This window comes from Protopterus annectens, chromosome 3.part1 (genome assembly GCF_019279795.1).
Source record: "Protopterus annectens isolate FY-2018-M chromosome 3.part1, PAN1.0, whole genome shotgun sequence".
Lineage (NCBI taxonomy): Eukaryota > Metazoa > Chordata > Ceratodontiformes > Protopteridae > Protopterus > Protopterus annectens.
This window is the reverse complement of record NC_056732.1, coordinates 1379115806-1379141061: the sequence shown is the minus strand read 5'-3', so window position 1 is coordinate 1379141061 and position 25256 is coordinate 1379115806. Positions and strand designations below refer to the sequence as shown.

Here is a 25256-nt window from a genome sequence, read left to right as displayed (position 1 = left end):
CCAGTGAAACAGCTGGCCCACAGAATAAACCACTTGTGGTCACAATCAGCTGCAAGCAGTGGATACAGAAGGCTTTTAGGTCAACACAGAATAGAATGAAGACCTGGAAATTGACTGAAAAGAAAGCACAGAAGTTCAAGGAAATAGGGTTGAAGAAGAATGTCAGTGCCTCAAAACAGCATGTGTGAGGACTATAAAACAGATGTGTGGCCAAGACAGGTATGGAAATACGGTACATACATAAGGAAAACAGCTGAAGGAATGCAGAAGTCCAGGAAGTCATCAAAGACAGAAGGAGTGCAGAAAAAAGTGAAAGACAGAAAAGATGGACCAGGCTAAGAAGGAATGCTGGTTGGCTAACAAATAGGCTAAGACAAGAGTTGCTGTAGCAAAGAGCAAGGCATCAAAGGCACTCAACCAGCTTCTGGAAAGTCACTCTGTAGATGGCACAAAGAAACTATCAGTTTGCAAAGACATTATGATAGAGAGAGTTAGACACCCTTCACAAGGGATGCCAGCAAAAACCTGCTCACCAGTCTGCAGGACATAAAAATCAAATGTAAGGAGTTATTCCAGCAGCTTCTGAATGAGGAAAAACCCACAGAAGCTATATTGCACCAAACACAGCCTACGATGAAAGGAAAGGAAGAGCCCACCCTATAAGAAGTAAGGACAGCAAACAGCACTAAGAAAAATTAAGTCAGGCTCAGATGAGGTCACAGCAGATATAATCAAGATATTGGGTGACATGGGGAGAAATGGCTCTTCAGAGTATTCATATTAGTATGGAAAGAAAGGCGTATCCCAGATGACTGGAGAACAAGTACACTAGTGCCAATGCACAAGAACAAAGGGGGCATCCACAATTGTTGGCAGTACAAAGGTATCTAATTCCTGTCATACTGCATGAATGTTAAGAAAAAGTTAGAAATGCAGAAAGAGTCCAACTGAGAGTTCCTAGATTTGGAGAAAGCATATGCCATGGTCCAAAGAAAGCAGAAATGGGCAGTTCTGCAGTGGTTCAAAGTCTCAGAAACACTGGTAAACATTAGTGCAGACTATGTACAAGGACCCAACAACTCAAGTATAAACAGTCTTCAGTCTCACAGTGTAGTTCTCAGTGGTAGTGGGTCTACATCAAGGTTCATCTCTGAGCCCTCTACTGCTCATACTGGTGATGGACTACATTAGCAAATAGATAGAAGGGGACATATCAACAAAGTCGCTGTATGCAGATAATGTAGCATTACAAGCAGACTCTAAGCAAAAACTTCAGCAAAGGAAAGGGGAATGGAATGCAAAACTGAAGGCTCATGGCATGAAACTGAGTACAGATAAAACAGTTATAATTCCAGCAAATGGGGAGAAGTCAGAAGATGCTGAGAATTGAGACAGAAGGGAAGCTAGTGGAGCAAGTTAACAGCTTCAAGCATCTTGAACTGGTGAATGAGGAAAAGGGAAGTCTGGATAAGGAGGGTGATGCTAAAATCAGAGGGGCAGCAGCCAAACGACACATTGTCAAGGATAGTGCGAGACAAAAAGAGTGCTAATAAAGCTAAAAAGTAAGGTGTACAAAACAATGGTGCAACCAGCACTACTGTATGGTACAGAAACCTGGACATTAAAAGCAAAGCAGATGGGGAAGTTAGAGGTGAGGGAGATCAAGCACCTTTGATGGGTGATAGGAAGCAAACTGTGGGACAGACAAAAAAAAAAATGAGGACATCAGAGCAGAAGCTAACGTAGCTACAATTCCACAGAAAGTCAAACAGAACAGATTACAGTGGATGGGGCACATGTTCAGAAATGCAGAAGACAATCTGGTAAAGAAAACATTTGTAGCAGACAGGAAGTAGGCAAGAGGAAGCAATGGTCTCCAGGAAAAAGATAGATGGGCTGTGTGAGAGAAGACCTGTGACAATCGGATGTAACTGTTGAATAAGGTAGGAAAGTGGCACTGAAGTGAAAGAGATGGCAACAGCTGACATGAAACCCCGACCCCATGTAGAAAATGGGAAAAGGGGGGGTTGATGATGTCTTCTTTGCTCTCTTCTTCCTTTCATGCTTTGCTGTCAGTATGTACATATGAATGACTAGACTTTATTTTTAGACGCCAGTATTCTTAACTTAAAGTATTAACCTGTTACTAACATATATTTTGCATTCTATTAATTTCCTGTGTTTTGTTTTCTTTTCCACAACTTACAGTTTCTACCATGCTAACATGCTCTTCCCTATGGGTACGATTTTTTTACTGTGACCATAAAAATCTAAGAATCTTGTTCTTTTTTGTTAAACAGTCCTTATTTTTACTAACTATCTCCAGGTTGGGCAGTAGAAGGAGGGATGTAGTGCCAAAATGATATACTTTGCTCAGTTTTCCTTTGGTCACATTTGAACTTGCAACAGTTTAAACCAATATATCAAAAAAAGACAACAATTCTTTGACTGCCACACCCCCTGGAAACCAGATAAAATGGAGATTGCTTCTGTGAATTCTGCTTTCACTGTCTTTTACTTTGTCCTCTACACTTAGTTTCTCAATCCATGGATTTTTGTCTTCATGAATCACTGTTCCAGATTTTGAATGATTGTGATGACAAAGGATATATGAACCCCCTCCATGGTACAGCTAGATTTTTCAAGCTCAAGCATTACAAAGTGCTGGTAACACTGAGCGCAATGGAGAAATTCCAATACTTGGCAGGTTGTACTGATGGGCTGCTTCCAAGGCTTTAGATAACTGGATCATTCTATCAACCTCACAGCTATTTCATCTCAGTGGAGAATTAATTAACAGGACATTTTCATTTATTTCCGTTCACTTGATGCATCACATAAAAAAGGCAAGGATTGATCAAAAATTCATGTATGATAAAACATTAAATTTACTGTTATAGTGTAGCATTGTCGCCTCACAGTAAGACGTTGTCTTGTTCGATTCTCAGCTAGAGCGTCTTCTGTGTGGAGACATGCATGAATGGGCGTACCTTCGTTGAAGGTTGTCATCAGAGCTGGCAACCTGGCATGTAAAAATCTACTGCCAATCATTAGCGGACCGGAGTTCTGCTGTGGCGACCCCTAACCGGGAAAAGCCAAAAGACACAACAAGTTGCACAGTTTAGCAAAGTTTTGGGGTTGAGTCAGACTATGCAACCAAAAAGCAAAATTCCACACAACTTTATGCATCCATGTAATCCAGTACAAGTCCCCTACTGTTATCTTCTAACTGGTGATATATATGTCCAGCTCTTTCAACCTTCTTTTCTGGAATAAATATTCCTTTCTAGCATTTTTTTTTTTTTTTTTTTAGTAAAAGTATCTCAGAAGCCAATTTGAGGAATGGAGTTAGGTTAATGATTATAGAGGTGGATGAAATAAGCCTCAATTTTCATTTAACTGTCTTCTTAAGAGGAAACCAACCCTCAACACCCAGATAACCATAAGCTTGACCCCAACCATAATCTAAATGTGAAGGATAGAGTTATAATGTTAATTTAGGATACAGGATGTACTTGAAATAACCAAATAGCTCCACCCAGACTAACCTTGCCCTCAAAATCTTCATAACTCTAATCTAACCTAAGTTCTAACTTTAAAGGTTAGGACACTGTGAAACATTCCTGCATTCTCTATCTACTCTCTCTCAGGGAAATTCACAAAAATGAGAAGAATTTATTACACATCAGCACTGGCTCCACTAAAAGCTTGAGTCCCATCAATTTGCAGGGAGACTTCATTAAATGGCCCTCTCTGTCACATCCCATTTCTCATCACTGAGACAGAAACTACGTTTTAGGAGCTGGCCAGTCTTGCAGTTAGTAAAACGCAATGTCACAGTATTTGATTCCTTTTCCAGTGTGTACAGTACTACAGCAGTCCTTCAACAAAGCTCTCCTGTAGTCTTATCGGCCTGAAAGCTAGTTGCAGTCTGAGAATGAATGGAGAAAAAAGCTTGAATTAATATATAAAAGTCAAACTAACTGAATCCATTCCTCTGTGGTGTGTGTGTGTACGCACGCACGCACGCACACACACACACACACACACACACACACACACACACACACACACACACACACACACACCTTCCTCTAGCAGCAGACAGGCTCTGTAATTTTCTTATTCTGTCTCTGCAGTTGACTGAGTCCTGTCTTTGCCAGAGTTGTTTTTCTTTCCACAGTTCATTATTTCTTTAACAAAAACACAGACTAGAAAGTGGGAGGGTGGGGGGCAGCCATTACTTTCTTTTATAGTCTGTGAGTACATCACGCCTTTCTGATCTTGTGACACTTTAATGTCTGAGAAGCAGGATGGTATATAGTTTTTATGTACCCGTTTCTAATGTTTATACTTGGTGATGGCACCTTTTGGTTTGTAATCAAACCAGATGCTCTGTATAGATGTTAGGAAGATGTCTAGAAGATGAGGTCCTGTGTTTTTGTCTCAGATTGCATGTCAGAACAAGTTACAATCCAGGGACCTTGCTGCTATGAAAATACGAAAAGCAGAAACCTGATCTCACCGCAATGTGGTTAAAGTAATGAGCGGTTGCTGTTTAAAAAACTTCCCAAATCCACAGTTCAAAGAAATTGTCGGCAGCCGTAGCAAAAGTAAAAACTCTTCTTTATTTATGAATATAATTCAGAGGTAAGCGCTTTCGCGTGGTCACAGCCACGCTTCATCAGACAAATGAAGATTCTACAATAAAGTGCTTATATACTACATAAATTACATAAATTAATTAAAACCAAGCCCTATGTGATTAGGTACTTCATTAAATATTTAAAGCAGCAATGCTTAGCTTCCAAGATCAACTGACAAACTGTCGGAAGCAATGCTGTCATTAATGGTGATTACAGATTCTAAAATAATAAATCTTGGACATAACTCATGATACAGTTTGTGGATTAAAAGTGTAAATATATGTATATATGATGAGTTAGACAAACAAACAATCGTAGAACTTGATGTAATTCTACTATAACTCTGTGCTTAAGTGAAATAAATGAAAGCAATGAGAACACTGCGCAACTGAAAGCTGACAGGTATAGCCCTAGAAAGACTTGTTTGCGGTTGCCAATGCAACTGAACAGACAAGTAGACATTTAAAGAACCTGGTACAGTTTAACAGTTAGTCCATATTTAAACAAAAAGCAATAGGAACCTTGCGCATCAAAATGCTAATAGATATAATGCTGGGTGAACGTTTATGCGGTTACCATCGTAACCGGAGCTTACATTCATTTGACATGAATTATTTAAAAATTGTTCACCAGATTTCTATTAAAGCATTTCTAAGAATATTTACACTTAAAACACCATTATAGATACATAATTATTGTGAGTTCTATCGATATCTTTTTTAAAACAAATAAAATCATTTAGATAGTTTTATACACTTGATTAAGTCTTGCTATAAAATATTATTAAAACATCAAAAGATACAACTCGGAGCTCAAACCAAGTGACAAATAACTTTTAAAAGTATATCACAGACAAAATAGAGCCCGAAGCAAAGTCTAATGAAATGTGTTAGTGACTTGAAGCATGAACGTATCCAAAGGGGCACAAATAACAATGAGGTTGAAAAATATATAGCAATGCTAAAAAGTGCTAAAAAATGAAACTAGACAGATAAAAGTACATAAATAAATAAATCCATATTAAGATTAATCAAAAGTTAGAATTTGTATATCAGAATACTTCCTTTACCTTAAAGCTAATAGACAAAATCTATTTAGGTAAAAATAGTTTGATTTAATTTAATATAGCATAGATCCAGGAATGTAATTATATATTAGAACATATAAGTATTAAATTTAAACTTAGCTAAATATACTAGTTGCCCATAAGGTACAAAACATATGAATTATAAAAAATATATAAACTTAAAAAACGTAAAATGATATGTAAAGAATTCCTAGTTTTGAACCAATATTATTATAAAAATATTATTATAAAAATATATTAGATTATGTAACATATATCATGATTTTAAAACATTTAGTAATAAGAGACGTGCAACTAAAAAATATATATATATATAATAATTGTACATAAATGTTAACGTTTCCTATTATTTAAAATGGGTTTAATAGAAACTGAGGTATTCAATCCTGGGTAACTATGAGCATTAAATTTTAAAATCCACTTTAATTCTGCCAGGGCTAGATTATTTATATTATCTCCGCCCCTGGGATTTAAATTTATTTTTTCAAGTACCCTGAATAAAAAAGTATGTTCTTTATGTTCTATTATATGTTGTGCTAATGCATTAGTGTCTATTTCTTTCTTTATTTCGTACAAATGATCATAAATGCGATCAGTTAACCTTCTTTTGGTTAATCCAATGTAGAATGCTGTGCATTTTGTACAAGTTGCTAAATAGACCAGGTTTTTTGTCTGACAAGTAGCTGCAACATTAATATGATAGGTAAAACCTAAGGTGGGATGAGTAAAAGTTGAATCTAGACAAATCATTTTACACCTGGTACAAGAACCACAAGAAACTGTTCCCATTACTTGGATAGGTTTCTTAGTATTTAGTACAAAATCTTTACATAGAATTTGCTTCAAGTTGGAACAGTTTTTGTATAAAAAGGAAGGAAAATTACCCACCAAATTAGATACTAAATAATCTGTCTGTAATATGTTCCAGTTATTCCGTATAACAATCTCCAAACTTTTTACATCGCTAGTGTATTTTAAAATGTATTGTATTTTCATATTATCATTGCTATTTTTATGTTTAAAGGAAATGTATTTCTTAACAGTGAGTGGTGTAAATTCTGTGGAATGTATAGTCTTGTTTTTAATGAAGTTGACAAGCTTAAAATTATAGCCTCTATCTAAAAATAATTGCTCTAACAGGTCAGATTCTTTTTCTAAAACAGTATTTTCCTGGCAAAGTCTAGTTAGCCTAGTAAACTGGCTTTTAACTATTCCTGGGAACATATGCCTAGGATGCATGCTGTTGAAATGAAGTAGTGTGTTGGTCCAAGTAGGTTTCCTGAAGATAGAGGACGTGATTTTTCCTTGCTCAGTAAGTGTCAAGGTAACATCCAGGAATTCAACCTGTTTCATGGATGCTTCCACTGTGAATTTCAAGTAACTAGTGGTGGTTTCTAGGTGGTGTAGGAAACATGTAAATTCCTCTAGGGTACCTTGCCAAATTAGGAGAACATCGTCTACAAAGCGTTTGTAGAACTTAATTTTGTCAAAAACAGGATTGGTAAACAAATGTTCTTTTTCCCAATTTAGGACCACTAAATTCGCATACGTATTTGCGCATGGGGTGCCCATGGCTACACCCCATGTCTGCAAATACGTCATGCTATCAAACATAAAGATGTTATTGTTAAGCACTAGATCCAAGAGCTGACAAATTAGTATAATTTTATCAGAGGAGAAGTTGGTATCTCTTACAAGTAATTCTCTAATTGCTTCCAAACCCAAATCATTGGGAATGGACGTAAAAAGATTTTTTACATCTAGTGTTATCAGCATATACTCATCTGTCCCAGTATTCAGTGTTACATCCTTAAGGCTGCTTAGTAAATCATAGGTGTCTTTTAACAGAGTTGGAACCGAATCCACTACAGGCCTAAGATATTTTTCAAGAGCAGTCGAAATGGTGGCAGTTACCCAATTGCAGCCTGAGACTATAGGCCTAAGAGGTATAGGATGTACCTGTTTGTGAATCTTGGGCAAGCCCTTTATTGTAGGAGTAGTAGGGAACTCAATGTATAAGTACCTATATTCTTCTGGTGTAATTTGTCGGCACATTAGAAGGTCATGTAATGTGGCATGTACATTAGTTATAATAGAGCAAACTTTTTTCTGAGAGATAGTGGAATAAGTTTCTTGATCTGATAACATATTTAACATCAAAGTGACATAATCTGCAGTATTCATAACTATAATACCACCACCTTTGTCTGCAGGTCTAAAGGTGATGTCAGAAAACTGTTTGAACTTCTTTAAAGATGCCATTTCACCAGAAGTTAAGTTAACATAAGCTATTTTGTTTTTCTTAGTAGAAAAGAGTTTATAAAAATCTCTCTCACAGGCCTTTAAGAAACAATCAATACTGAAGGGTAAAGGAGGTGAAAAGTTACTCTTTTGTCTTAGTGACACATATTCAGATTGTAGAGTTTCAGTGTTGTTTGTTGTAGTGGTGTTTTTAAAAAACATTTTAAGGGCTACATTTCTACAAAAAATACGTAGCTCACATAAAACATCAGCCAAGTTACTGCATTGTGCTGGTATGAAATTTAAGCCCTTGTTAATCAAACTAGCATCTGATATACATAAATCATAGTTAGATAAATTAACAAATATGTCAGTCACATCCTTTGCCTTCGATTCATTCCATATCTCTCTTCTGAATTTTTCCTTTTTCTTGGCCCTCTGCTCTGAGAGCGCCCTCTCCCTTGATACTGTGTTTTTATGGGATAGGGTAAAAAACGACTTGCTTCTTGAGCAACTTTAGGTTTAGCGCCTAAACGAATGTCATTGTGCATATTAGCAAAAGCTAGTTGGTTAGGAGGTGGTGTTGCAGAGTAAGCAGTCAGTCTAGGAAATTCCGTCTCACTAAGTTGAGCAGAATTATTATCAGTTATGGGTAGAGTAGGCGGAGCTGAAACACCAACAGATGTAGAAGCAGCATCACTAGTTATAACATTGTCATTAGCATGTGTTAAAGAAGCTGGCCTTTGCGATTGAGTTTGTGCATTATTGTATCTGGGCCAGACAAAAATCTGACCAGTTTGAAAATCATTAAAATCCCTCTGCAACTTTTTCAGTTTGATTTGTTTCAATTTCTCACTGAAAGAATTCACTTGTGAGAAAATGGTTTGCAGTCTATTTTTAGCAAAATCTGATTTAAACTTGTCAGTTAAATTTTTATGAGTTATGTCTATTTCAGTACGTAATTTAGTCTCAAGTGGTAAGAAATATTCATTTAAAAGTGACATGTACCTGAATCCTTGTTCAATATTTAGGTCCTGCCACTTTTTCAAGAGCACCGGATGATTAGTTCCATAAGATGGCATGCAAAATACACGCATTCCTCGGGGTACAATTCTATGATGTATGGATGCTTCAAGATGTTGCCTTTGCCAGGCGTACCTTTGTAATAGGTATAGTTTATCTTCAAATTCTTTCACAACCAAGTTGAAGTCAGCAAGATTTTCTTCAGGTAAGGTGGAAGCAGGAATGTTAACTGGCCCACCTAGTTCCAAAGCCAATAAAGGGTTAGCGACGTGGTGCAGCAATCCTTCTGGTATAGCTGAAAATTCCCTCGACTCTGGTCTGTAGTCTAATTCTACATTGGTGGAATCCATCGCTTAGAGCAGTTACCACACAGAAAAAATAGAAAAAAACCAAGAGGTAACTGCAACTCCAAGAGGTCAGGTAACACAAACGGGTACAAATGCGAAAAGCAGAAACCTGATCTCACCGCAATGTGGTTAAAGTAATGAGTGGTTGCTGTTTAAAAAACTTCCCAAATCCACAGTTCAAAGAAATTGTCGGCAGCCGTAGCAAAAGTAAAAACTCTTCTTTATTTATGAATATAATTCAGAGGTAAGCGCTTTCGCGTGGTCACAGCCACGCTTCATCAGACAAATGAAGATTCTACAATAAAGTGCTTATATACTACATAAATTACATAAATTAATTAAAACCAAGCCCTATGTGATTAGGTACTTCATTAAATATTTAAAGCAGCAATGCTTAGCTTCCAAGATCAACTGACAAACTGTCGGAAGCAATGCTTTCATTAATGGTGATTACAGATTCTAAAATAATAAATCTTGGACATAACTCATGATACAGTTTGTGGATTAAAAGTGTAAATATATGTATATATGATGAGTTAGACAAACAAACAATCGTAGAACTTGATGTAATTCTACTATAACTCTGTGCTTAAGTGAAATAAATGAAAGCAATGAGAACACTGCGCAACTGAAAGCTGACAGGTATAGCCCTAGAAAGACTTGTTTGCGGTTGCCAATGCAACTGAACAGACAAGTAGACATTTAAAGAACCTGGTACAGTTTAACAGTTAGTCCATATTTAAACAAAAAGCAATAGGAACCTTGCGCATCAAAATGCTAATAGATATAATGCTGGGTGAACGTTTATGCGGTTACCATCGTAACCGGAGCTTACATTCATTTGACATGAATTATTTAAAAATTGTTCACCAGATTTCTATTAAAGCATTTCTAAGAATATTTACACTTAAAACACCATTATAGATACATAATTATTGTGAGTTCTATCGATATCTTTTTTAAAACAAATAAAATCATTTAGATAGTTTTATACACTTGATTAAGTCTTGCTATAAAATATTATTAAAACATCAAAAGATACAACTCGGAGCTCAAACCAAGTGACAAATAACTTTTAAAAGTATATCACAGACAAAATAGAGCCCGAAGCAAAGTCTAATGAAATGTGTTAGTGACTTGAAGCATGAACGTATCCAAAGGGGCACAAATAACAATGAGGTTGAAAAATATATAGCAATGCTAAAAAGTGCTAAAAAATGAAACTAGACAGATAAAAGTACATAAATAAATAAATCCATATTAAGATTAATCAAAAGTTAGAATTTGTATATCAGAATACTTCCTTTACCTTAAAGCTAATAGACAAAATCTATTTAGGTAAAAATAGTTTGATTTAATTTAATATAGCATAGATCCAGGAATGTAATTATATATTAGAACATATAAGTATTAAATTTAAACTTAGCTAAATATACTAGTTGCCCATAAGGTACAAAACATATGAATTATAAAAAATATATAAACTTTTTTCTTTTTTGCTATGAAAATACCTTAATTGCTTGCCTTTTGCTGAAGACTTAGTAGTCTGTGAGTACATCACGCCTTTCTGATCTTGTGACAGTTTAATGTCTGAGAAGCAGGATGGTATATAGTTTTTATGTACCCGTTTCTAACGTTTATACTTGGTGATGGCACCTTTTGGTTTGTGATCAAATCAGATGCTCTGTATAGATGTTAGGAAGATGTCTAGAAGATGAGGTCCTGTGTTTTTGTCTCAGATTGCATGTCAGAACAAGTTACAATCCGGGGACCTTGCTGCTATGAAAATACCTTAATTGCTTGCCTTTTGCTGAAGACTTAGGAAAAAGTACAGTTTTGTACCTACCATAAATGTAGATGTCCGAACTGGATAGCATCTGCAGTCATAACAACTGGGTTGTCCTGTCGTCAGGCAGCCCCTCAGTCGGCCGGATTCCAAAGTCCGGGTCCGGCTTCGGCTGATGTCGCACTTCACCCGACGTCATCTCTGCTGGTCTCCGGGTATAAAGGCATCAGCCGACGCCATTTTCTTCAGTGTTTCTTGCCCCAGATGCCAGTTGCCCTTCCTGGAAGGTTAATTTTTGGATAAATGCCAATGTTTCCAAAAGGATAGAAGGCAAACTCAGAAAATAAGCATGTATGTACATATATACAAACAAATACACCATAAGAGACTCCCCCCACTAGCTAGCTATTAGGAGGGTAAATACCCTAGGAGTACCACAGAGGGAAGGAGGAGGGTAATCCTGACTGCAGATGCTATCCAGTTCGGACATCTACATTTATGGTAGGTACAAAACTGTACTATGTCCTTCATGGATGCATCTGCAGTCATAACAACTGGGTAGAATACCATAGCCAACTAAGGGAGGAGGAAAAATAAAAATAGATTATGGTGTGGTTAGGATCCCTTGCAGCACAGCAGTGGCAAACCCTGCTCGGGATCTGGAGTACAAAGGTAAGTTATAATGCTTGGCAAATGTATGCACGGAGGTCCAAGTAGCCGCCTCAATAATGTCCTTGGTTGCCACTCCTCGTAAGAAGGCTGTGGTAGTGGCTGTTGCCCTTGTAGAATGAGGCCTTATGTTCTGTGGAATTGGTTTTCCATGGAAGGAGTAACAGAATCGTATGCAATTTCCTATCCATTTGGAGATTGTCTGTTTGGAAATAGCTTTTCCTTCCCTTCCTGTTGCATAGGCTACAAAAAGCTGGTCAGTTTTCCTGCTACTTTTTGTTCTGTCCAGGTAGTAGCGTAACTGTCTATGTACATCCAAGGAATGCAGCATTCTTTCCCCTCTGTTTTGTGGGTTGGGAAAGAAGGTAGGTAGGTGGATTGCCTGGTTTAAAGACACTCTGGATATCACCTTAGGCATAAACGTAGGATTAGTCCTCATGGACACTCTATCTTGGTGGAAGATTAGGAAGGGCTGTACTGCCATTAGGGCCTGAAGTTCATAGACCCTCCTTGCTGAGGTTTATTGCCAGTAGGAAGGCAGTTTTCCACGATAGATGCTGTAGGTCCGCTGTAGCTGCTGGTTCAAAAGGTGCGAGTGTCAGTTTTTCTAGCACAAAGTTCAAATCCCAAGCTGGCAATGGTGGTTTCCTTGGAGGTTTTACATTCTTGATTCCTCTGAGGAACTGCCTGAGTAAAGGATGTGAAAAGACAGGTGGATCAAAGCTGTATTCTGTTGAAATAGCTGATGCATGTATCTTGATGGAGGAATAGGACAGGCCTGTATGTAGAAGCTCTGCCAGATACTCCAGAATGTTAGCCATATCTATAATTGACACATCTTTTCCTCTTTCAGTGCTCCAAATGACAAACCTTTTCCATTTTCCTGCATAGTTCCTTCTTGTTGAAGGTCTGCGGGCTTCAAGGATAATGTCTTTAACCCTTTGGGAAAGTTCTGGGTTAGTTGCTGCTATGTGATGTTCCATGCAGTCAGTTGCAACGTTTTTAGGTTTGGATGCATGATGCTGTAGTTGTTCTGAGTTAACATCAAAGGCATCAGGGGTATTGGCCACATGTTGTCCCGAGACATGCTCCTCAGCAATGGGTACCAGTGTTGCCTTGGCCAGTTTGGAGCTATCAGGGTTATCCTTGGACGTTCCTCCTTGATTTTTAGTAATACCTTGTGTATCAAGGGAAGAGGGGGAAATGCATATGCTGTTAGACCTTCCCAGCTGAAGGGGAGCGAATCCACTTTCCATGCTAGTGGGTGGAATGTCCTTGTGCAGAATTTTTTGAGCTGGTGATTGAGAGGGGAAGCGAATAGATCTATCTGTGGCCTTCCCCATTTCTTTGAGATGGTCTTGAAGATGTCCGGGTGTAGCATCCATTCGTGGGCATCCGATGTGATTCTGCTCAGTATGTCTGCTAGAGTATTGTCCTTTCCCGGTACAAATATTGCCTGTAACTGGATGTTGTAGCTGAGTGCCAGGTTCCAAAGCTCCAAAGTCATTCTGCATAGGGGGTATGAATGAGTGCCTCCCTGCTTGTTGATGTACCACATGACTGTGGTGTTGTCTGTCCTTATCATCAAATGGCCCTCTTTGAGAAATGGTCTGAAATTTTGGATTGCCAGTTTTACTGCCAGCATTTCTTTTAGGTTGATGTGCAGGTGAAGTTGATCCTGCGTCCACAATCCTTGTACGCATTTGTCCAGCATGTGAGCCCCCCATCCTAGGTCTGAGGCGTCTGTTGTGATGGTCTGGCTTGCTTGATAGCTGTGAAAGGGTAGGCCTGGGTTTGACTGGCATGCTTGAGCCCACCATAGGAACTCCTGTTTTAGGCATGGGATTAGTGGAATTTCTGCTTCTAGGCTGTGCCTGTGTTGGGACCATAAATTCCTTAGGTACCACTGTAGTTTTCTCATATGTAGTCTGGCATGTGGAACCAAGATTATGCATGATGCCATGTAGCCCAAGGCCTGCAGAACTTTTCTTGCTGTTAACTTGTTCTGTTTTGTTAGAGCCAAGAAGTAAAGAGGGAGTTCTTTTTGTTTTTCTGCGGTTAGGAATGCCATTTGTTTTACAGTGTCCAATTCCGCGCCCAAGAATGTCCTTGTTTGGGATGGTATCAGCCTTGACTTTTGTAAATTGACTGTGTATCCCAGTGCTTGTAGCAAGTAAATGACCCTTTGTAAATCTGTTGTCAGCTTGCTTTTGTTGTCCCCTTGTAGCAGGCAGTCGTCCAGGTATGGGTAAATTTGGATTCCCTGTAGTCTGCAGTGGGCGATTACTGATGCCAGGCATTTTGTGAATACTCTGGGCGCAGTAGATAAGCCAAAGGGCAATGCTGAGAATTGATAATGCTCTGATCCTGCAAGAAATCTGAGGTATCTTCTGCAAATTGGTCGAATGGGGACGTGCAGGTATGCCTCCTTGAGATCTAGAGTTACCAGCCAACACTCCTTGCCCAGCATGGGAAGAAGTTGCTGTAGGGTCAGCATTTTGAATTTTGGGACAATGATGTATGTATTTAAGGTGGACAGGTCGAGAATAGGTCTCCAACTTTTTTCCTTTCTTGGAACTAGGAATAGTCTGGAGTAAAATCCTTTGCCTTGTTCTGTTATTGGCACTCTTTCCACAGCTCTCATCTTTGCTAATTGCATTATCTGCTGTAGAGCTTCTGTTTTTTGATTTGGAGGCAGGTTTGGCATTCCTCTTTTGACTGGTAAAGTGTGAAAGTGGAACCGGTAACCTTGGTCTATGGTTTGCAAAATCCACTTGACTTTTGTGATATAGTGCCAGTTTTTCAAAAATAGGGTTAATTTTCCGCCTAATGGAGCTGCTATTTGTTCCCTGGTAGGCGGATTTAGAGTTAAGTCACTGTGATTGTGCTGTTGTAGTGGTAGTGGCTGTGTCTGTGCCTCTGTTATTACCTTGCCACTGTCGTCCTCTGTAGGCACCCCCTCTGGATTGGTTTCTGCCTCTGGAACGTCTATTCCTGCCCCTTTGGGATCTTGTGGAGTCAGGAAAGGACCAATTTTTGGCAGGCCAGTTCCTGCTAAACCTTGGGGGCTGAACCTGCAAGAAATCTTTAACCGTTTGAACAGATTTTGCCTTTTCTTCCATTTTCTTCATTACCTGCTGGGCAGGTGTACCAAACAAACTGGTCTTATCCATAGGAGCATCTAATAACTTAGCTTTAACATGATCCGGTAAGACTTGTTCCTTCAGCCATGCATGTCTTCTTATCACTGTGCCAGTCATGGCTGATCTAAATGAAGCCTCCAGTGCATCCTAGCCACATTTTAAGGAATGGTTACTAACCTGTTGTATGTTATTTACCATTTCTAATACATATTTCTTATCTATAGAGTCATCAGAAGATAGTTTTTTAGTTAACTGATCAAGCATAAACTCTTGGTATTGTATCATGTGAAACTGACAGTTTAAAGCTCTAGCTGAGAGAGTAGCTGAGGTATAAACTTTTTTGCCCCATCTGTCTAAAGACCTGGCTTCCCTTTCAGAAGGAATAGGGTTTTTGCTGTGGTCGAGGCTACTGCCTTAGGCCCCTGGGATATAGTTTCGGGGTCTGCAAGTGGGGCCTTGTATAGGTGATGATGAGTGTCTGGTACCCTGTAAAATCTGTCTGGTTTGGCAGGGGCTGGAGGTAAGGAATCTGGTGCAGAGCAGACATCATTAAAGGCATCGTCCACAACAGAGAGGACAGGAGGTATAGCTAAGGGCCTGTGTTGTGGAAGGTGCAGAAAAGTCCTAAGTCTTTTCTGGAATCTGAGAAATCCTGTTGCTGCCATTGGAATTGTTCTCGCATGGCATGTAAGGTTTCCCCAAAGGAGAATTCTTCTGGTGGAGAAGCAGCTGGAATGGATTCTTCAGCATCTGAGTCTTCATAATTGGAGAAAGGAGCCTCTGGCTGGTCTGTAATATCTGAGTCATCCGCAGAATCATCAGAGGACACAGGCTCGGGGGGGCTCTGCCCTAGGTCTCTTCTCTGGGGGCTGAGAGGTCCTGTCTGGGTGAGATTGAGATCCCCTAATTAAGGATATTAAATCTTCTGCCAGAGTAAGCATTTGTGAACTAGAAGTGGGCCTGGTTGAGGGGGGTTTAACAGGCACTGATTTAGTAGACTTGGCTGCTTTAGCCCTGGCAAAGGCCTTAATGGACATGGCTGCAGGAGGCCTAGCAGCACCACGTGCTGGGGTAGAGACATCCAAAGGGATGGTGTCTGATAATTCACTAGGAACCACTGTAGTAGGTAAAATTTCAGAGGCCGATTCAAGTAAGGTAGCAGGAACCTCAGAAGTAGTCAAAGATTCAGCTGTGCTTTGATCAGTTTTCTCGGTTTCGGCCGAAACCGAGACACTCGCGGTTTGCTTAACCATGGTTTCGGCCGAAACCGTGGACCGCGAGTGTCGGTCTTTTTCTTTGCGTTTCTTAACAATTTGGGTAGTCGGAGGATCCGACGGCATAATGTACGCAAAATCTGAACCGAAAAACTGTTCAGCAAACTCCGACCGACGCCTAAGCGTTCGTCGGTTGAAGGAAGCACAGGCCGAACAGGCTGCTACGTCGTGGTCTGGGCCTAAACAAGGCAAACAGTAAGAGTGGAAATCTTTATGAGGTATTTGTTTCCCACAAGTTAAACAGTTATTGACTTTTTCTGACATCGGCTGAGGCAAGAAAGAGTCCCCAGCGGGGTACTTAGCTTTTAGAAGTCTTCGAAGTAGTATTCGGTAGTAGTAATCTCTGGATCCGCCCGACCGGCACTTGCGAACAGCTTCTGCTTCGGGTGCCACGCGGCAAGAAAGACTGAAGAAAATGGCGTCGGCTGATGCCTTTATACCCGGAGACCAGCAGAGATGACGTCGGGTGAAGTGCGACATCAGCCGAAGCCGGACCCGGACTTTGGAATCCGGCCGACTGAGGGGCTGCCTGACGACAGGACAACCCAGTTGTTATGACTGCAGATGCATCCATGAAGGACATCAAATCTTTTAAATGGCATGGATTCATGTACTATATTTTTTTCAGTATTTTTGTTACCTACCCATGAAATGGCAAGATTAATACACAGCAATACATAAAAGCAGAATGAATAAATGCAATCAACACACAGTAGCAATGGCAATATACATACAATACTCTACTGCATCAGCAATAATAACAGATATAGCAATAACAATAACCTCTTCCAACATATAACCAAGCTCCACAGACTACTGCCCCCTCTCTTTTCTGTCTCTCCGCCTTTCAATGTCTTAAATTTAAACTCATGGCCTACTCTTACTCCGAAGCCCAAACTCAAGTACCCCATTCCCCTTACTGACCAGCCTCACCTTTTCCATCTTGTCTTTGCTCTTCTGGTTTCTGGTGACATCCATCCTAATCCTGGTCCCTCCCCTCTCTTCACTACCCCTCCAACTTTATTTGCTGTGCCCCCAAAACCATCCTCAAATATCTCCAGCCTCAAACATCTCTCTATCTCTGCAATGAACATCTAAACCCTAAACAACAAAACGTCCAAACTTCACACATGGTTGGCCCAACACAAACCTCACATCCTGGCCTTATCAGAAACCTGGCTAAAACCGCATATCAATTCCTCTGAATTTCTGCCACCTCAGTACAATATCTATAGGTCTGATAGGACACCCAATAAAGGCAGTGGGGTGGTTATCTTGTACTCTGTCTCACTGATGCTGACACCTACAGACGTTACCCTGCCTAGTTTCTCCCCTGCTAAACTACTGCTCCTAGACTGCCACATCAATAACTATAGGAAGATTGCTATTGCCTCTAGCAATATCCCCCCAGGTAAAAACATCCCTATCCTTGAACATATACTCTCTTGGATAAACACCTCCATCCCCTATGAAACCACCATTCTTGAAGATGTTAATATAGATTGGAACTCCCTTATTGGTCACTCACCCCAACATTTCATAAACCTGTACGAATTCTCACAACTGATCACTACCCCTACCCACTACAGTAAAAATGCTACTGGTTCCACAATTGACTGGATCTTGACCAACTCTCCTAACAACTACTGTAACCCTTCTACCTTCCCTGACTATATTAGTGATCATTCTCCCATCTCTATCTTAAGGCACTCTCCTCATCTCTCTAAGCCCCACCTCTATGGAGATTGTAGGCAACTGACTAACTTTTCCCCTAAAACATTTAACTATAAGGCTCTCTGCCATCAACTGGTCTTTCCTAAAAACTCTCCTGCTCAATGATGCTGTTACTAAATTCAATCACATTTTTCCTTGATGTCTTAAACTCTCTTGCCCCAACTCGCAAAATCAGAACCAAATCCAATTTTGCACCCTGGCTTTCCAAAGCTACTCCTGCTTTTGATGCATGAAAGAGATGCTCTATGGAAAAAATGGCAAACCACTAAAACTCCCACCTTTCTCCAAGGTCATAAGCAACTCAGAAATCGTGTAAAAAATGTATTATTTTGAATAAATGCTAATATTTCACTAAATTTCAAAGCTCTCACCCAAATGACCCCCAAAATTTTGGAGTACTATCAACTCCCTGCTCCACAATGGTAATCCTACCATCCCTAACCCTTTCCTCATCACTCTCTCTCTGAAACAGACTTACTCAACAAACACTTCACAGACAGTAAACTCCTACCCTCTAGTAACTCTGCTCATCCCAACTCTTCTGTGTCACCCTCAACTCCCCCTAATCCTCTATGCTCCTCTGTCTCTCAGCCTTTTATCTTGAAACCTGTTTCTGCTAAATATATCAAATCCCTGCTTCTTAAACTAAAACAATGCTCTCCCTCCACTGATAAACTCCCCCCCCCCTCAATTTCTGACTGCTGACTCTGTTGCATATCCTGTATCTATTTTAATCAACCACTCAATCTACCATACCAGAAATATGGAAATCCTTCTATGCCACTCCTCTGCACAAAGGTGGCAACTCTGTTAAACCCTCTAACTATAGACCAATCGCTATCCTCTCAGCGGTCTCTAAGATCCTTGAAAAATGTATATACACTCAACTACTGTCCTATCTCATTCATGAAAATCTCCTCACCCCCTCTCAACATGGTTTCCGCCCTAAACACAGTACCTCGACTGCCTTACTATCCTTTACTCAAAAGGATGCAGAAGCTAAAGACAACAGCCTCCTCATCTCCTGTCTATTCCTTGATCTCTGTAAAGCCTTTGACACTGTATCTCATCCCATCCTTCTTAACAAACTCTCAGACCTAAACCTTTCTTCTTCTACTCTTGGCTGATTCCAATCCTACCTTACTGGCAGAAAACAAGCTGTTAGATGGCAGCAGGCTTTCTCACCCTTCCTTGATGTTCAAACAGGAGTACCCCAAGGTTCCATACTTGGACCAGTCCTTTTCAACATTTTTACCAACAACCTACATTAATCCTGCAGTCTCTCATCTGTAATACAATAAGCAGATGACTCTACTCTCTTATCTGTCTCTAATATTATCTCTGAACTACACACACTTACACAGAATTCCTTTACCTCTGTTTAAAAATGGCTCAGAAACAATCGACTAATCCTTAACCCTAAGAAAACTCAACTCCTTCTCTTTCTACCTCAGACACTCTCACCTTAAATCCAACTTTTCTATTTCCTCCATAGATGGCACCATTATCTCCCCTGCCTCACACACCAAACTCCTTGGGGTAATAACTGATGACCAACAAAAATTTGACTTGCACATACAACAGGCCATCAAAAAAAAAAAAAAGCACCAAAAACGTGGACTACTTTATAGGAACAAAAAATTCCTCACTACTGCCACTAAATGCACTCTTGCCCAGGCATTTCTCTTACCCAGTCTTCTATATGCTTCCCCCATCCTTAACAATATACCAACTACCTCAATGCCAAAACTGGAACAAACATACAACAAAATTGCCAGATTTATTCTAAACCAACCACTCTCTTCACATCACTGCCTCTCACTAAACAAACTTCAGTGGCTGGAATTTCCGCACCTACTCCTACAATCGTAACTCCACACTACCTTTTCCATACTCAACAACCCCTCTGCCTGCTCTGCTCTCGCCTCTCATCTTACTCCCTACTCTCTCCAGAATGCTGATCAGCATCTTCTCTCAGTTTATGAACCCAAAAGGAATATTGGCAAACTACTTTACAAACACTCTCACTAAATTGAAACAAACTCCCTCTCCATATTAGAGCCAACCTTTCCTTTCCCTGTTTTAAAAAGGAGCTTAAATCCCACCTACTAAACTTGAAATTATGCCATTGCCTTTCCACACATAGTCTTAGTCTTTCCCACTGTATAACTGGTTGCATCTCCTAACTTTCTTTCTCTGTTAGTAACTTCTGCTTAAACTAACCTCCTAAACCCTCAGCTCTACTACTATAGCCCTACTACAGCCCCCTCCCTTTCTCCACACTGTTTATATTTTTTCTCCCCACTTCCTATCAATGTCTATACATTGTCCTTCTTTTGAACAACGATTATCTTTTTGTTTTTACTCTCATATGTAGTAAATTTTAGTCCTCTATTATCAGTGCAACCCTTAATGTTCATATTTTTTTTGTTTTTCTCTTTATAATTAAGTTTGTATTTGCAGTGTTGTTTTTAATAGATTTTGTCCTGTATGTTTATCTTTGCTTATGCTTGCTGGGACTTTTTCCCCTTGGGTCTCCACTGAAAATGGGTTGCTTACTATCAATGCAATGCAAATAGTTAATAACCTTTTCTTTTGTACAATTATTTTGTATTGTGATTGTTATTTAATATTTGTATGTTGTCACTTTATTTTTACTTATGTTTGCTGGGGCTTTTCCCCTAGGGTCTCCACTGAAAATGGGTTTGTTTGCAAACTCAGCTGGACTAACCCGGTTAACAAATGAGAAATAAATAAATAAATAATAACTATGGCTATCAATATCAGAATACATACATTTATTTTTCTTTTCGGTCAAAGGATTCTTTTCTATAACCCTAAACTTGGCCTTAACCAAACCTTAAAATCCAATGCTAGAGTTAGATCATTAATTATGGATTTGCCTGAAATAAGCACAAACCTTCAATCATATTATCTCCCTATGACTAAAACAATCTTCAAAAGTCCGATAACTCTAATATCAACCTTAATATCTGACCCATCAGCAACTCCGAAGGTAAAGATTAGGCTACTGATTTGGAATACTCCAGAACTAAACCAGCAGTTTTATTTGCACTCTCTCTCCAAGAGTATCTATTTTTCAAAGACCAAATAATATTAACCATATCCCTAACAATAAGACTAAAAATTTACTCTACTTTTAATGGCTAGGCTGCTGATTACTGATATGCCTAGAAAAGTTTCACCAATACCCACATTTATGGGGACACACAAAGATGAAGTATTTAGGAGTATGGATTAAAAATGCTTCATTTAAAAACGGCAGCTAAGGATATGTGGGAAGAGAATGAACAAAAGATAATACAGAAACTGAGAAAGTGGAAGATCTTGTTCATGGATAAGGACAGTAAAATACAGGCAGCGAAAATTATTTTAGTCCCTTTAGTTTTATATATAGGTCAGGTACATTTATCAACAAAAGGAAAAGTTGTGGAGAATAATTAATAAAGAGTTTAGGGAATTTATTCTGGAGGGGAAGAGGGCAAGAGTTAAGTGGGAGAAGTTGATTCTCCCAATAGAGCAAGATAGTTTAGGATTGCCTGATTTGAAGAGATATTTTACAGCTACACAGTTAAGGCTCATATAAATAACGCAAGCAGAAGGTTATAATTCAAAGTGGAAAAGGATGATGATGAAGTGGGGGGCAGTTCAAGAGGTAAAGTAGGACTTTGGATGCAAATCTTTAAGGAAAATAATAACCACACAGAATATTATATTTATAATGTTGCTGAAAGTATTCTAAAAACTAATCCAACATGGGAATGAAGAAAGGAGACTTTGCTAATACGGACAAGTGTAAGTAGCGGCACAGAAAATAGTCAACACAGGGCTAAAATTTACTGGAGAAAACTGGCAAAGGAACCAAGTGAGCAACTTAGAAATGGAAAAATAATAGAGTGAGATGAGGCCAAGAAGAAGAAGTTTACATTGCAGCTTACAGACTGCCTTCACTATCAGTGATTGATATCGGACTATAGGCAAAGAGAAAGGGATAGGGGAGTCCTAAGTGCAAAACCTGTACTGGTAAAGTTTTTCATCAAATCTAAAATGGAAGCGCCTGTTAAAAAGGGATAATTACTAGGGTATCTAAAATATTGCATGATAACTATAAGAATCAATCAAAGGAGGTTAGAAAGGATTGGAAAGTGAGTCTGGAAAAAACAGCTTACAAGGGAAAAACAGAAGGACTTATGTTTGGCTCCCAAATATACAACAAAGTCCAGAAGGTTTAGGATTTTTGCTTGGAAGTGTTTGCATAGGTATTTTTACACCCCAAGCAGAATTCAAATAATTTTTCCTCAAGTAAACAGCAAATGGAGAAGAAAGAGGTATATGGGAACATGTTTTTGGGAGTATAAAGAAATGGAACATTTTAAAAATTTCCTGCAGAGTACTCTTACCATAAATATTAGTAAAGCAATTGGCTGTAACCAATAAAATGATTCTTTTGAGCTGGGATACAATCAATGGTTACCTACAGGTGGGGACTACACTAATTCCAACCCAACTTGGACATATACAGGGAGTATGCATCAGGGCAAACCAAGATTCCAATACAGGACTGTTGAGAGTCCATGTATTTTCAGCAATCCCTTCATCTAAATAATTTTATTTCTAAAAAACATAATTACAGTTCTAAATCCTTATAAAGAATGGTCTGGAATCGGTCTCTTTTTTGGAGGAGGATTTAGAACAGGAATTATTTTGTTTTCAGAAATAAAATTATTTAGATGAAAGGACTACTATAAATACTTGGACTCCCAATAATCCAGTATTGGAATTTTGAGCTGGAACACAGGATCAGAATTGCCTAGACATAAGTAAGGCTTTTTATAAGTTTAATTATGTTGTCTACCAAAAAAATTAATTCCTAGATATTAGAAATCAAAGACTCAACCAACAGTATTTGAAGTACTGAATATTGTAAAAGAGATAAAATAACTAGAAGAAGGATCATTAGAAAATCGAAGGAGCAAAACACTTATAAATAAATGGAATTTGTGGGAATAATACATTCAGAATACTATTTAGGAGGAAAGTGGGGTTTAAGAGAAGGCCAGAATTGAGCAATGTATGTAATGTTGGACTGATGACAGTTATATAGAAAAAATAAAGCACATGTGATGTATAATATATGCAAAGGGAAATGTTAGTATGGTTTGTTTTTTCAATGAATGCATGTGTGCCTATGACTTAATTGATAATTTAATAAGGGGATTTAAAAAAAGGATATGCCTGGAATAAGTCTGCATCTTTACAGGGACATTATCTCCATACTCACCCCTTACCACACTTTAAGGGCAACACTTATGTTGTTGGCTAGGGGTAATATTTGAAATAAGTCCATGCCCCCACTCATACTGCCTCTCTGTAATGCAGACCCCTTATTTAAAGTCTAGGATAACTGCATCTTCAGCCCTAATCTTAACATGAGTTCTATGATTTGGGAAGGGGCACAAGCATTAAGCAATATAGTCAGGGAAACACCTTAACTTTGGATCTTCACTCCCAGTGTGTTTTAATGCCTAATTCATTGTTCAGATTCAAACGCAAACCATAACAGGTGGCTTTTATGGTCCTAGTTAAGGTTATGTTTAGGATTAGGTTTATCCGTAGAATGGGGTGGTTGGTATGGACTGTGTTTAACATTACAGTTAAGGTCAGATTCACTGTGTAATAGACAAAGACCACAAATAGGGAAGTAAGATCAGGTTTTGCAGTTTGTTGGATATAAATACAATACTTTCTTTGCATAAGCCCAAAAATGCATCCATATTAAACAGGTCTATAATCTTAGTTTTATACTTTACATTTTACATGCAGTCTCAGTGAATACAGTTTCAACAGAAAGAAATGTTTCAGTGCAGGATACAAATGAATAACCTTCAGTCAAGAATAAAGATAAGAATAAACTGTGTTAACAGAATGTGCAGTACACTGACTACAAACAGATCTCAATTAGGTGGCACGAGACCTGGGAACTAAGTTTAAAGTGAGATGCAGAACATGTAGGAAATTTACAGGGTTTTGGTTTTATTAGGAGGATATGTCAGACACATAAGTCAGTAAGTTAGTTCCTACTGACACACACAAAGTCATAGCAGTCAAGTCCACAGATGTTCAGTACAGACACTAGAAACTGAGAGCACAAGGAATAATTCTGAGTATAGAATTTATGGACAGTATGATAAGCACAGAAGCTACGGACATTAAAATTCAGTCTATTTCAGTTTATCAGCACTGCTATTTGAGACAGTAAGATCTGACTCAGATATTGTTGACATCTACCTCTACTGCATGCTGCATAATACACAATAAACCACCTTCATCAGATTTTGGGTGCAGACTTTTTTTCCAAAAGGTACAAGAGGATTTGGCACATAAAGGAGAAACTGAGATATTTGGCACTTGTTCAGCACAGATCTGGGTATAAAAGATAAAGACATTCAATTACATTCCTTCCAGCTTTATTCTAGTTCCTTTCAGTAATTTCCAGTATCATACAGCTCCTTCTGCTCTTACAGGGGTAGAAGAAAATTCTAAATGGCACGATGACTCAGTGGTTGATGTTTCTGGAAGACAGCTTCAGAGTACTGATCATAACTCTGACCCTGAATTTACTACCTGTTTGGAGTCTGTGTCTTCTACTTATGTGCAGGACTTTCTCTGGGTAGTCCTATTTCCTCCAGATAATATGCTTGTTGACTAACTACTCCAAATTGCTCACTTGCACTGCAAGCCTTGGCCTTGTGTCCTGGTCATGGCTAAAAATAACCCAAATTGTATCAGCTCATTTATAGTTAAACAAAATATAAACTCATAATACAGAATCCAATGATTGTTACTGTGTGATGTGCACTTCTAGTGGGCATGTTTTCAATTCTCTTTGGTGGAGAGGGTTTTCAATTTTGAGAATTACCAAAAAATGTCATTCTACTGTTTCCCAGCTGAGCAAGTAACTTTGCTGTGATCAAACCATAAAGTCTGACTGACCTACAAAAAAGTGTTTTTAACATGTGATTGTTCATCGGGTCAAACTTTGAAGAGTTTCATGGAACCCTACTAAGGTGTACTCACAATGAAATGGCCACATCTCTCACCAGCTTTGCTATCATGATCTAGGCCCATGCAGGGCATAGATTTATCATGCCCATTCTCCTAGTGGGCAATATTTTGTTCAAAAACATGCTTTAAAAGGGATTTCAACATTTTTAAACAATGAAAAAAGATTAAAAATGTTCACATAAGCATTAGTTGGTCTGACTCTGCATATGGACGCTATAAC

General features: G+C 38.8%; 1 protein-coding gene across 1 annotated transcript in view; it reads right to left on the bottom strand.

Annotated features, from left to right (window-relative positions):
• Positions 1 to 25256, bottom strand: part of OPLAH (5-oxoprolinase, ATP-hydrolysing) — a 1902532-nt gene that overhangs the window by 301159 nt on the left and 1576117 nt on the right. The window lies entirely within an intron of this gene.